Below are 14,362 nucleotides of genomic sequence, written 5' to 3'. Positions count from 1 at the left end.
CCTCCTCCACCTCTCACACTGCCTCTTCACCTCTCTGCCTCCCTTCTTGGTCTAATAGTCAAGTACATCATCTCCTTAGATCGCTTCACAATGCTTCAGACATCACCTTGAAATACTAAGTATATTTTACTTGCAGCCTGAAAGAAAGAGAAGTATCCTGGTTTATCATGAGGGGCAATGATCCATAGTGATAAAATAATATCTACCATTGCTGTTTTGGGAAAAACAGACCAGATGAACCACAGGCATTGGAAGATGACTGTGTGGTTTTAAAATAAATTTGTCAAAAGGTGAATAATTCGCTTGAATATTTAATACTGTACGAACCCCTGAGAATTCAGACTCGTAAACCAGTATTTATATGAGTACAGAATAATGCACTAGTCTACTGCTTCGGAATTCACAGTCTGAATCTCTCAGGGTTCGTGGTTTTCAAAGGGGTAGGGCAACTTAAGTAATTGGCTACCTCCGCTGTGAAAAATGAGTTGTTCGTTGATAATTCTTGAATTTAAGTGTTGTGTGCAACTAGTTAATGTAAAGGGTTTTTTGTCTTTTTTCTGTTAAACTCCTGCTGTTTTGTGGAGGCGTGGTGGTATACCTTCGTATTACGCCCACAAAGCCTCGCCAGTCTGGTGTAGAAGATGTAAAGGGGTCTGGAGGGCTTTGTAGACGTGGTTGAGTTGTGGGGGTGGAGCTGTATTGTGTTTGAGGGACGCGGACGTCGGGGTGGCGTGGAGGCGTGTAGTGCTGGATGGGTTCTGGTTGCGGTTGTGTCCACGCTGGGTCCTGGGGCGTGGGACGTGACTGTGCAGGAGATGATAGGCTGTGGGAAGAGATGGGTTAGATAGTTGTAAATAATAAGGTAATATACACTCAACTACTAAAGCCAGTTTGCTTCTCCTCCTGAACCACGAACCCCCGAGGAATTCAGACTCGTGATCGAAGCAGTAGACTGTATACATTATTCTGTCCATAAATGCTTCTCATTCTGAGTCTGAATCTCTCGGGGTTCGTGGTCCAGGAAGAGAGACGAACAGACTTGATTACAGTAGTTGATTGTACATTTGCTCTTTATAAAGGTATCTTCGTGTGTAGAACTCCTAGCGGTACTTAGATACTTATTAACAATGAGGTAAACAACATATCACAGTGTGGTATGTTTTTAATATATCGTAGTTACGTAGATATTCACTTCTTTTCTTTTATCCTCTTCACCAAATGATCGGCTCGTTATCCGCTTGGGCGATCGGTTATGTCTCTGTTACGCACTGTTGGCAAGTACTGAGCATGCACCGGCTCCTGAATGTACCTGGACTTGCTCCAGTGTTGGTCAAGTCTGGTCTTGAAAAGGCTCAACACTCGGTGCAGTCACAACACTTTCTGGTAGGTTGTTCCAAGAGTTCACAACTCTCTCTCAAAAGTTTGCCCTCACAGTTTTCTGGACTTGCAGCTTCTTCAATCTTGAGCTGTGACTCCTTGTGGGGCGAGCGTCCGCCAGCTAGAGTATGAATACATAGTCTGTTGTATCGATGCTCTGTTTGTATACTGTAGTCTTAGAAATAATGACTTTCCGAATTTTGAGGGAAGGCAATTTGGTACAACACTGAAGTATAGAGTTTGTTAGAAATTTGTTTTAAATGGAATTATCTAAACTAAATGTCCATAATTCTGGCCCTGTTCGCGTACATCCATATTGTACTAGATTGTGACGAGTTTCCAGCTCCGGTATATTGTTCGGTAAATATAAACGGTCTCTAGCGTGGATACATTTCTACATGACCGCAAGCAGTGTTGTGGTGATTATGCTTGAAAATCATCATCTGTGCATCACAAGCTTGTAAGTACCACAGGGCAGGTGTATTTGGCCGCTGTTGTTTGTTTGTTTGTTTCATAAATGACATACTGACGTGTACCTCCTCCATACAAATGTTTGCCATTGACGCCTAAGTTATTTCGGAAATCAAGAACCAAGCGGACTGTGAAGGCTTTGCAGAGACTCCTCTCTGTGGGCTCCAAGAATGGTCCGAAGAGAAATGGCTGCTGAAATTCAATGTCAAGAGGTGTAAGAATGCACCTGGGGCGTACCAACGGTAAGGAGGCGTATCATATGTCCCAGCGGGATGAAGAAACTGCACTAGTGGTGAAGACTGAATGTGAGAAGGACCTAGGTGTGTATGTTGACAATAGGGCTGAAGTTCTCGGGCCATTGCGAGAGGGTAAATAAAACGTCGTTATTATTGAGTCTTATGAGAAGGTCGTTCAGATATCTAGACGGTCCGTCCTCATAACGATCTTCTTCAGGTGAAGTGCCTTCCCATCTGGAGTGCTGTCACCCCCGTCTGGTCCCCAATATCCTAGGGACTGTCAGTTGGTTGAAAATGTTCAAAGGCCGCCAGACTGGTGCCTGCACTTCGGCACCTCATACTCTGGTGGAAGCGCCTGAACTTTGCCTGGCTTATACTACGGGCAGGGAGGCGACCTGGTCTAGGGTGTATATAAGCATCTCAGGGGGCACTACTCAGTCAGTGTCCTTGCTTCGGAGCTGGCGGACGCTCGCCCCACAGGGTCTGGCTCAAGATTGAAGAAGCCGCGGGTCGAAAACTGTGAGGACAAACGTTTTTCTGGTAGTAGAGTTGTGAACTCCTGGAACAATCTACCAGAAATTGTTGTGACAGCACCGAAGTGTGAGCTCTTGCCAGATCTTGAACTTGACCAACACTGGAGCAGGTTCAGGTACATTTATTGGCCGTGCATGCCCAGTACTTGCTAATGCGTAACAGAATGTGACCACGTCCTTGAAGCGGCTAACGAGGCGATCAGTGGTGAAGAGGATAAAAGTAAGTAAAGTAAAAAGTTAAATAAAATCACCATTGCATGAATACAGTTTAGTGAGCTTAACCTGCTTAGTGTGAAATCTGATATAATGAACTATCTATATAGGAAAAGCTTTATGAAGGACTGAAAACACCTAATTAGGCCTGGGCTCCCTTTTCTAATAAGAAAGCTAAATGTAATAAATTACTCAAACTCAGGAAACAATTTAGTCATCGGTGTAAAATAGTATGCGTATCTTTTTCTTCGCTAATCTTAAGCTCGAAAGAAAATGGAATATTTTTGGACAAACAATGACTTATGCACTCTGTCAATTCTTGTTAAAACAGGCGTGATCTCTCTCTCTACCTCAACTATCTATAATATTACTTGGTTGTGTCATAGACTGTTAGAAGGAACCACTTAGGGCAATATTATAATTAAAAAAAATTTCTTATCTCCTGTCAATATAAAAAATGAATTGCAACTTCCTACTTTTACTTTTCATTTTTTCATCCTATACAAAATTTAAACCAACCTAACCTAACCTAACCTTTTCCAGGATAGAAGTGCATGCATTATTTTAGGCTAGGTAAGGTTAGGTTACGTTATGTGGGGATTTTACTCCTACTAACAGTTCGTATGGAAAGTTTGATGGGAAGGTTGAGTTAGAGCAAAGTCTAATCTATATAAGGGAGGTCAGCCAGTGTGTAACTTCTCAGTGACGTTATGTGAAATTTCCACCTAAATTTTCTACCAGTGCTATACTGAGCATGCGCGGCCATACGCAGATTCGCATGAGGCAGAACATATCCTGCGCTTCTAAACAGACGCCACGAGACCCAACTCTCTTTTTTTTTTTTAATCCTTTTGGACACTTAACAGCTTAATAGCCGTTTGGGCACTCTATCCAGTGTTAGTACAGGAGGAAACCGGGGACTTGGAAATCTGTGATGATTGGTAAGGTCACACTAGACCCAACCAAGCATCACAGGTCGACTTCGAGTGCCCTTACCTGGAGCTGGCGGACGCTCGCCCCTCAGGTGCGCTCAGGTTGAAGAAGCCGCCAGCCCAGAAAACTGTGAGGTAACTTTCGGAGTGGTTGTGAACTCTTGGAACAATCTGCCAGAGAGTGTTGTGGCGGTAAGTGTGGCTCTTTCCAGACCGGACTGTGCAGCACTGGAGCAGGTTCAGATACATTCAGGAGGCAGTGCATGCCAGTACTTGCCAACAGTGCATAAAAGGGATGACCGATTGCCCAAGCGGCTAACGAGCCGATCAGTGGTGAAGGATAAAAGTAAAAAGTAAAAGTACAAGTGTGGTGGTAGGTAATTTTACTTATCGCTGGTTGATTCATAAGTGTATGTAGCTTAAAATAAGAAGAATATTGCTAGCTGTCACGTGTTCTTTCCTCCGTGGGAAAAAAAGGGGATATTTCACAAGGGTAAAATTTCACATATTACGTCACGTAGGCCACCAGAGAGCCTTGATCCTTAAGTTTGCTTCCCGCGCCTTTGTAACAGACAACACAGTCCACCACGAGTTCAAGTGGTTTAAAATATACAACAATACCGAGTAATTGTTCAGTGTATGGCAGCAAGTTAGAGAGAAAAGGCTCCGGTGTTAAATATTTTACGTTTACAAGAGAAAAAACAAAAACAATGTGGGGTCAGTGCTTGTACACTGATTTACTCTGTTAACATACTTCCAACCACAAGAATATACTGACGATATGAAGTCCTATTTGTTTGGGATTGGAAGACCATCAAAGAACTTAAGAACGATGAGAAAGTTATATCATCTCTGTGTTACCAAATGGTGAGTGTAACGACTGTTTTGGTGTGGCAGCTATTATTATTAATTATTATTATTATTATTATTATTATTATTTATTATTATTATTATTATTATTACTGCGGCGTTAGTGACAGATGATATAATTATGTTACTAATGGGTACTGACAATTATATATGGGCTAGATTGCTAAATAAACAAGCTAGAGACAAAAAGAAAATATTAAAAGTTTGTCGTGGTTGAGACAATAGCGTAAAAGCGATGTGCGGGAGACGGTCAACATAGACTTCTAAACTTTATATCCCTGTCGATGAATTTATACCGTTGTGTTTGTGTGTACTGTGGCTGTGCTGGTTAGTGTATCATGTGAGTACTTCCTATAGCCTTACCTCGGTGTCTAGTTCATCCTCCTCCTCTTCTTCATCATCATCATCCTCGGATTCATCCTCTGAGCATGATTCAATCAGATACACCTCGCCCGACCCAACCTTCGTGAAGATGTGTACAAACGCGAACTTGGGGTAATGAAATAGATATATGAATTTACGCTATACAGAGGACAAGATTGAAAGCAAACTTAAATAAGATACACTAATGGCTAATTCATCCGATATTTGCGGGGTATTTGTTTTATATTATTATGTTGTCTAGAATCTATCAGTGCTGAGGAAATATTTTTCGTTTATGTAAATACAAACACAATTATAAATGCATGTTCAGGGCTCTTTATTTGTGATTTTAATACACAAATATACATGAAATTATGGTTTTAAATTTAACCCATATCTGTGGTAAGGTACAGTCTCACCCAAAAGTTCGTTAACTCTCCGACAGCTATTGTTGTACTGCCTGCTTCAGATGTTTAAAACTATCTCAGTACCAATCAGAACGTCAAACCGATACGAATGAATCAAAAGGTTCGAAGTAACAGACTCAAGGTCATACATCTGAAGCAGGCAGTGCAACAATAGCTGGCTGGGAGAGTTAACGAATTTTGGGTGAGACTGTACCTTAAACTCTCTGTTCTTATGTCCGTGAGTATAAATGTTTCCTAAAAGTAGTTGCTTACCTCAATGATCGTAGCGAAGATGAACCCGTAAGACAACCAGACGAAGAGGTCGAGAGCAGTAGAATATGATACTTTGGGCAGATCTGTACGAGCCTCCAGCCCCAGGAAGGTCATGGTGAGCACCGTAGTAATACCTGCAGCAGGGAGGGTTTATTGTTAATGAAATATTGTCATAGAAATTCAGGTACAGTATTGGCATGGCGAGCGAGGTATCATTCTCAGGTCTTCATATATATCTGTATTTTATAACTCATTGTTTATAGGTTAAGCTTATATAGACCTACTGAGCAAGAAAAAATGTGGATGTAATATTCGGATCAAAAGAAGTGGTGACTATGTATACAATATACTTATTAGGGGTAATAGATGTTTGTATACTTTTCAAGGGAAGAGATATGTAGAATTCTCAGAGCAAAAGTTGAAGGGTATGTATTCTTTGGAGGAAGGAAGGTAGGGTATTGCGGGGGAGGAGGAAGAATGACGGAATTTACATCTCTCTCTCTCTCCTTACCGAGGGAGATGCGGTCTGAGGTGGCCTCCCTGTTGAGCCAGAAGGACACCCAGGAGAGTACCACCAGCAACATACACGGTCCATACACCTGGATAAGGAAGTTGCCCTGTGTTGTCGCTGCAGGTAGAAACTGGCCAGCAGGGTCGAGAACTCGCCTTCCAGTAGTGTTGGTGATGGGAAACAGCAGGAGAGCCGATACCAGAAGGCAATGTTGTAGTGGTGGTATTGGTATTGACAGAGACAGCGATACCAGGAGTAGTGGTTGTGGTTGTTTCAGCAGTAAAGAGTAACACCAGAAAGAGCAACAGCAGTGGGGAAGAGAACGGGGTAATATTGTTTCAGCGAGTGGAGAAGCGTTCAGCATGTGGTTGCAGTAGTGGTTGGTGGCATCAGTAGACGAGCAGCGGTGACGAGTAGAATGTTTCATTAAGCACCACCACCGTCATCAGAATTGGTCGTAGCGGGGAAAAAAAGCAAAATGGATAAATGTCATCTTAACCCGTCATGGAAATTCTATAAAACTTCAGTATGAGAGTTTAGAATGTTTTGATATATAAATGAAGACATAATATAGCATATATAACCATCCTGGATTACTCGCTGCCAGGCTGGTCGACGCAGGTGTTGACATTTTATAGGTCAGGTACTCGGTACCCTGTGGCTCTTACACAGTCAACTATTAGAGTCAGTTCGTCTCTCCTCCTGAACCACGAACCCCAAGATTCAGACTCATGAATCCGAAGCAGTAGATTGATACAGTATTATGTCCATAAATGCTTCGGATTCACGAGTCTGAATCTCGGGGTTCGTGGTTCAGGAAGAAAACGGACTTTTGTAGTTGACTGTACACCTGTGTTAGTTCTCCATGTAAAAAAAAAGGAAAGGTTTATTGATTGTATAGCACCAAGCGAGAGACTCAGACAAGTACTGAGGTTCACAAGAGATGGAGCCACTTGTAGGTCGTCACGACATGAGTCACTAAACGCTCTTCAAACTCTTTGTATCGTCTCATAATCACTACAGCGACATTACCTTACTTAGGGTAAAGGCAACGCGGGTATCTCAACTTAAAGTAACTAAGAAGCAGTCGATTAAATTAACTATAAAGACACACCATTGTAAAAGTAGTTCATATGATCATTTAAGGCACAGATCTCCTTTTCATCTTACGACTTGAGCTCTCTTATGGGGTCCTATACACAGTTACTCCTCCTGGGTGCCTCAAGTGACCCCTTACAATAGTCTTATCGAAGGAAATGCGATAACACGTGAGACTATGATTAATCCAGCAGGAGACCCACGAGATCATGGTGATGAGGACACACGGGGCATAAACCTGCAGCAGGATATAGCCCATACGGCGGCGCCTCGTGTAGAAGGACGCCAGCAAGATTGAGAACCTTCCTGACGCAATGCACACAAAAAGGTTGCCGTACGTGGGCTACTGACCTTCAATTATTTGTTTATGTCATTTCATTTTGGAATTTTTGTCTCTGAATTAATCTGCCAAACATTTTCTGGGAATTGATACCGCTGTAATTTGCTCGTATATATATCACTGTCACTGCATTAACGTCTTGTAAATGACTCTTAGATATTGATCTTAGCAACTCGACAACCTAAGAAAATTAAAACCCCACAAACACAACAAAAACTAAAATAAATAGAAAATCTTTCCTATAAACTTTTATGTTATAGAAATAAGTAACTAATGTCAACTAAAATCTCAGACGTGTCATCGTGAACTTCCAGTCAATCACCACAACTATCGCCACAATAACAGGTGTATGGCGACTCACTAACCTGCTCGCCGTGTGGTGTTCTCAAAGCCAGAGGGCGTGGCTATCAGGTCAAACTGGGACAACATCAAATCTGGGGCGATGACGATTTGTCTCTCGTCATTCCATCTATATATGACGTCCCGCGTGGTGTAGGCGACTGTGTGAGGGAGGGAAGGTGGAAGATGGGATGGGAAGAGAAGGGGAAGAAAGGAGGGAGGGAGAGAGGAAGAGGGATGGAAGAAGGGGAGAAGGAGGGGAGGAGGGAGGAGAGGGTGGAAGATGGATGGGGAGAAGGGGGAAGGGAGGAGGGAGGGAGAAGAGAGGGAGAGGGTGGAAGATGGGATGGGGAAGAAGAGAATGACGGAGAAGCGAGAGAGAGAGAGAGAGAGAGGAAGGAGAATATAAGGTGCAGAGGAGAGAGAAGGGAGGGAAGTTAGAGAGATCAGGAGAAGGAAGAGAATCAGAGAAGAAAGATAAGTGATAGGACAGGAGGAGAAAGGAAGGAGGAAGGAGATATTTTTTAATTCATCAGTAAAAAACAAAACACAAGCCACTCAATATAAGAATATATGTCTCGTAAAACCTCCCTATAACGGACTTCTCTCCCCTTATAATCCGTTAGATGGAGGGGGGCTCATTTTGTAGACCCTCGATATAACGGACTCTCATCAAAGTCAAGGTAAAGATAAACAAAATACTGTGTAGAGTTTTACTTACACGAGTTTGAGAGGGCAGCGTTGTGTGTCCATGGGGAAGTTATGCAGGTTCATGGGACAGTTGGCGTTGATGGTGAGCCTGCAGGAGTGACGGAGAGAAAATACAGGAACATTCTGAATTAAGTGTGAATTTAGTAAGGAAAAGAGTGTTTGAAAGTCTTCGTAAAAAAAAAGAATAATGAAATTGGTTAGGTTAGGTTACTGTAGGTTAGGTTATGTTAGGAAGATATAGGAATGTTTTGGTGTGTATTGAGGAAGAAGTGAAGCATATTAGATCACCAGTTGGTAACAATAGAAGAGGAGGAAACATAAACAGTGGAAAATGTGTTCATATATTAAGCTATTGATACACAACACCATCACCAGCATTAAACTCAACCCCCATACATTCCTTTTTTACCTCTGAATGAACTGGACTCGAACCAGAGACCCCAGTCGAATTCTGTAACCACTCAGCCACCGCCTCCCCTCAAATATTCGTAATTAACAGGTAAAAACAACCACCAAGACGCTCACTTACCTGGAGGAGTAAAGTATCCTGCCGTTCCTGTACAGTCGAATGAACTTGTTAGGCGTTGTGATGAGGTGAATGTAGCTCTGTTTGCCGTTGTAGATGAACGTGTCGGGTTTCCACAGCTTGTCCAGAACGGCGAGGGAAAGGGTGAAGGCTTCGTCCAGGTGGGAGAAGGCGAGGCGCTCATCAACCCACGACTGGCGGAAGTAGCAGTCCATGGAGTATGTCTGGGGAGGGGGGAGGGTGGTGAGTGATGGCTCTGTGTGTAATAATAATAATAATAATAATTAACGGTTTATTGAAAGAGCTTGGCAGCCAGAAGGCTGAAAATATACAGTTACATATTTGGGGAATGGGTTTCGAATTACAAATAATATACAAGTAACATAAGTGACACAAATAAGATATATAATAACTAGATGGGGGAAAGCTCAAACTACAGTTCATTTCAACATAGTGACAGTGCAAGAAGTAGTGTTTATCAGAAGTGAATACACTGGTTTATTACAAGTTATTGATAATTTTTACAATGGTTGGGACTGGGCTGTTCTTATAGCGATCAGTTCGTGCACGTATGGGCTGGATGCGGTTGTGGTGTCGAACAGCAATTCTCGGGCTAGGGATCTCAGGTGGTAGTGGGCCGATGTCGAGGATGGTGTAGAAGCTTCTTACCAAATTTGCAGATGAGGTCGTGTGTGTGTGTGTGTGTGTGTGTGTGTGTGTGTGTGTTGTGTGTGTGTGTGTGTGTGTGTGTGACCTTCCAATAAGAACCACTAGAAAAAGTAGGATGGTGTAAGGGCATTTTAGCTGAGGCGTGAAATCAATAGAAAATGTGTTGATACTTTTACTGCAGAAGCTCCCGTCGCCCTGCAGGGTTTCGAGGCCAAGAAAAAGCGATCATGATATTTTGCATTTTTTTTTATCGTTTATCAAGGTCTGTCTCTTTGTCTCTCTCCAAACGTACAGTGGGATACAGTATTACCTATCATTTAATGTTTTGCAAGTTCTGATTATATTAGAAAAATACATACGAGTATTAATAAATTTTAGGATTTTTTATTTATTTATTTTTATTTTTTTATTTAGGACATAATATACACAGAGGTTAAATACATTATCTCTCATCCCGTTTTTTATCCTATTTCGTTTCTTTCATTTTATTTATTTATTTATTTTTTTTGAGAAACGTTTATCATTACCATCTTTGGGTGTTGCGTTGGGATTTTTTTTTTTTTATATTTATGTAAACAGGAAGTGGTACCGAGACGTCCACAGCCCACGAGTGTTGCTTTAAGGAAATGTTATGTTTATCGTCATGCACACACACTCACACACATGCATGGATAGAAACGCTCACTTATGCATATTAACACACACACACACACACACACACACACACACACACACACATACAGAACCTTACCATGTCCATCTCTGAAATCCGTCCCATACTGCGGACTTCAATATCAATCTCGACCGTCGTTGGCTCACCTGGACATGAATACAATTATTCCAGGAGGTATTCTTGACCACCGTATCCTTTATGTAAAAGGTTGGGAAGAGAAAAGAAACAACAGAAAAGGGTTACCACAAATGAATGAGTAATAGAGGGAGAAGTGAAGAAAAGTTTGTAAAGAAAAACAATCGTTAAAAGTTTATGGTTTTTAAGCCACCTGAAGTGTCGTAATACCTGGATGTCTTTCAGGGATGATGAATACAGCATCGCTAAGAGTTAAATACATTGTTATTCACTTAAAAACAAAACCAATTTAAGATCCTTTAAGAGATAGACTGTGGGTGAGCCGAGGGAAGGCAGATATTATGAGTGACGCTTGGTTCTGAGTGAGATGAAAGTTGCTAAAATTTTGGAAGCATAGTTAAAGAGGGCCGTGGTCGCCAACCCTCAGCAGATGATTACGTCTCTTGAGGGAAAACCTGACCTAACCTAACCTAACCTTGTATGGAAATGTGTTAACTATTGGTACACGTGTATGGGAGATAATTTAGTATACTAAAAGATAATTAGCTGTAACGTTTTATTTCTCTGTGTGATGAGTGGCTGATATTTGTATTCTCTGTGATGATTGGCTGATACTTGTTTTCTCTCTGTGGTGATTGGCTAATATTTGTATTCTGTGTGATGATTGGTTAATGTATATTTTGCTCTGTGTTCGAAGCATAGGTAGTGGAGGCAGCAGGAAGTTCGGGGACGGTCAGTTGTATTCCAGACACCATCGGGGAGACTCACCACAGCCACCAGATTTACTTAATAGTTCATAGAGATTCCTTCAAGTGTTAAATACGATAGTTCAGTATAATGAGTAACAAATGAAGATCGTATCCTACTCTTGTTGCTTCGATCATCTCTCTCTCTCTCTCTTGTAAACGTGGATAGTGAAGTCAAGTCTAGGACGAGAAATAATACGTTCCTTATCTAAGATACAAATAAGAAACGAGACAAAAATATATATGACTTAAATGACAAAATAGACGACTGGTTACAGAGACAATATTTAGATGGTAAACAAACTTAACTTACACCAGAAATAAGAATAGTATTATAGTATTTAGACTACAGTATAGAAAGGTTTTAGTTAGATAAACAAACCAGTGAATGACCTGAATAGAAATATGATTCGAGATGAAGAATAAAAGACGAGGAATAAGAGAAAACGGAAAGGAATGAAAATAACAGGGAAGACGAGTGTAGATTTACCTCCAAATGACGGTCGGAGCTTCTGGTCGTATCCTTTAAGCAAGTTGTCCAGTAGGGTGGAGATGTTGTGGTGATCTGTCGCACCTCCCCGGACCTTCAAGGGGAGGAAGGAGGTGGGAGGAAGGGAAGGGAGGTAGAAAAGGAAGAAGAGAAGGAGATGAAGAGAAGTGAAGAAGGGAGAGAAAGAAAGAGAGAGAGAGAGAGAGAGAGAGAGAGAGAGATTTTATACTTCCAAAAGTTCAGAAAGGTTATTCTTCTTTTTATATATACACATTTCCAGTAATGGACAAAGAAGGTGAGGACTTACCTCTGTTGCTGATGAGGAGGACCTACCTGAAGGAGAAGTTAGGTAGGTTCCTGTTGATATGTGGGAAACCGGAGTAGTTCTGGCCGTCAGCCTCCAGCGACCCTGAGACACACACACAGGAGCACCATTAGTATTACACACTCATGTAGGTAACACAGTAACAAGATCAAAATATTAACAAAATGATGTGAACCTTCCATATAACGGACTTATCTCTCCATATAATCCGTTAAATAGAGGTTACACTGCATAGATATGTAAGAGAAGTTATAATTAGGTTAGGCTAGGCAACATAATTTACTCATTTGACGTTTGGGGTGGAGGGGGGTGGGGGAAGAGGCAGGGAACAATGCGGGTAGAAAGTTGAGTCTACAGTCACAGTCTAAACTCACGGCCTCGTTCAGTGTATTTTTACGGTTTTCAACATTTAAATATACTCAAAGTGTTTGTTTGTTTGTAGTCTTAACGATACTTTCTTTTTCATCTATCAACAACTATCCACGTCATCAGATGTAAATAAAATTTTCTTGACTAAAGGGAACACCTGCCCAGTGCCCAGTCGGTGACACTAATACCTTGATGATGAGAAGAAAATGAGGAGATACTTACCTGCTGGTGGAGGAACTACCTGCTGGGAGGAACTACCAGCTGGTGGAGGAACTCGCGGAAACTACCAGCTGGTGGAGGAACTACCAGCTGGAGTGACTACCTGCTGGTGGAGGAACTACCAGCTGGTGGAGAACCAACACTGGAGGAACTACCAGCTGGTGGAGTGACTACCTGCTGGTGAGTAACTACCTGTTGGTGGAGAGAACTACCTGCTGGTGGAGAACCACCAGCTGGTGGAGTGACTACCTGCTGGTGGGAGTGACTACCTGCTGGTGGAGGAACTACCAGCTGGTGGAGGAACTACCAGCTGGTGGAGAACTACCAGCTGGGAGGAACTACCAGCTGGTGGAGAACTACCTGCTGGTGGAGTGACTACTGCTGGTGGAGTAACTACCAGCTGGTGGAGGAACTACCTGCTGGGAGTAACTACCTGCTGGTGAGAACTACCTGCTGGTGAGAAATACCAGCTGGTGGAGAACTACCAGCTGGTGGAGGAACTACTGTTGGTGGGAGAACTACTCAGCTGGTGGAGTAACTACCTGGTGGAGGAACTACCACGCTGGTGGGAGAACTAGCTGGTGGAGGAACTACCAGCTGGTGGAGAGCAATCAGCTGGTGGAGAACCACCAGCTGGAGGAACCACCTTGGTGGGAGGAACTACCATGGTGGAGTAACTACCTGGGTGGAGGAACTACCAGCTGGAGGAACTACCTGCTGGTGGGAGGAACTACCTGCTGGTGGAGTAACTACCTGCTGGTGGAGGAACTACCTGCTGGTGGAGGAACCACCAGCTGGTGGAGAACTACCTGCTGGTGGGGTGACTACCTGCTGTGAGGAAAACTACCTGCTGGTGGAGGAACTACCTGCTGGTGGAGTAACTACCTGCTGGTGGAGGTAACTACTGCTGGTGGAGGAACTACCTGCTGGTGGAGGAACCACCTGCTGGTGGAGGACTACCTGCTGGGAGGAACTACCTCTGGTGGAGGAACTACCTGCTGGAGAACTACCTGCTGGTGGAGGAACTACCTGCTGGGGAGTAACTACCTGCTGGTGGAGTAACTACCTGCTGGTGGAACCTCGCTGTGAGTAACTACCTGCTGGTGAGAACTACCTGCTGGAGTAACTACCACTGGTGGCTGGCGGGAGGAACTACCTGCTGGTGGAGGAACTACTCTGGTGGAGGAACTACCTGCTGGAGCACTCTTGGTGGAGTAACTACCTGTTGGTGGAGCTACCTGTTGGTGGAGGAACTACCTGCTGGTGGAGAACTACCTGCTGGGAGGTCCACCTGTTGGTGGAGTAACACTGTTGGTGGAGGAACTACCTGCTGGTGAGGAACTACCTGCTGGTGGTGACTACCTGTTGGTGGAGGAACTACCTGTTGGTGAGTAACTACCTGCTGGTGGAGGAACTGTTGGTGGAGAAACTACCTGTTGGTGAGTAACCACTGCTGGTGGAGAACTACCTGTTGGGAGGAACTACCTGCTGGTGAGGAACTACCTCTGGAGAACTACCTGTTGGGGAGTAACTACC

General features: G+C 43.1%; 1 pseudogene; it reads right to left on the bottom strand.

Moving 5' to 3' along the window:
• Positions 1–115: 115 nt before the first annotated feature.
• On the bottom strand, positions 116–13,493 carry LOC121867113 (annotated as a pseudogene).
• Between the last annotated feature and the right edge of the window lie 869 nt (positions 13,494–14,362).

This window comes from Homarus americanus, unplaced genomic scaffold (genome assembly GCF_018991925.1).
Source record: "Homarus americanus isolate GMGI-L3 unplaced genomic scaffold, GMGI_Hamer_2.0 scaffold6317, whole genome shotgun sequence".
In the NCBI taxonomy this organism is placed as follows: Eukaryota; Metazoa; Arthropoda; class Malacostraca; order Decapoda; family Nephropidae; genus Homarus; species Homarus americanus.
This window is presented reverse-complemented; position numbering and strand designations above follow the sequence as displayed.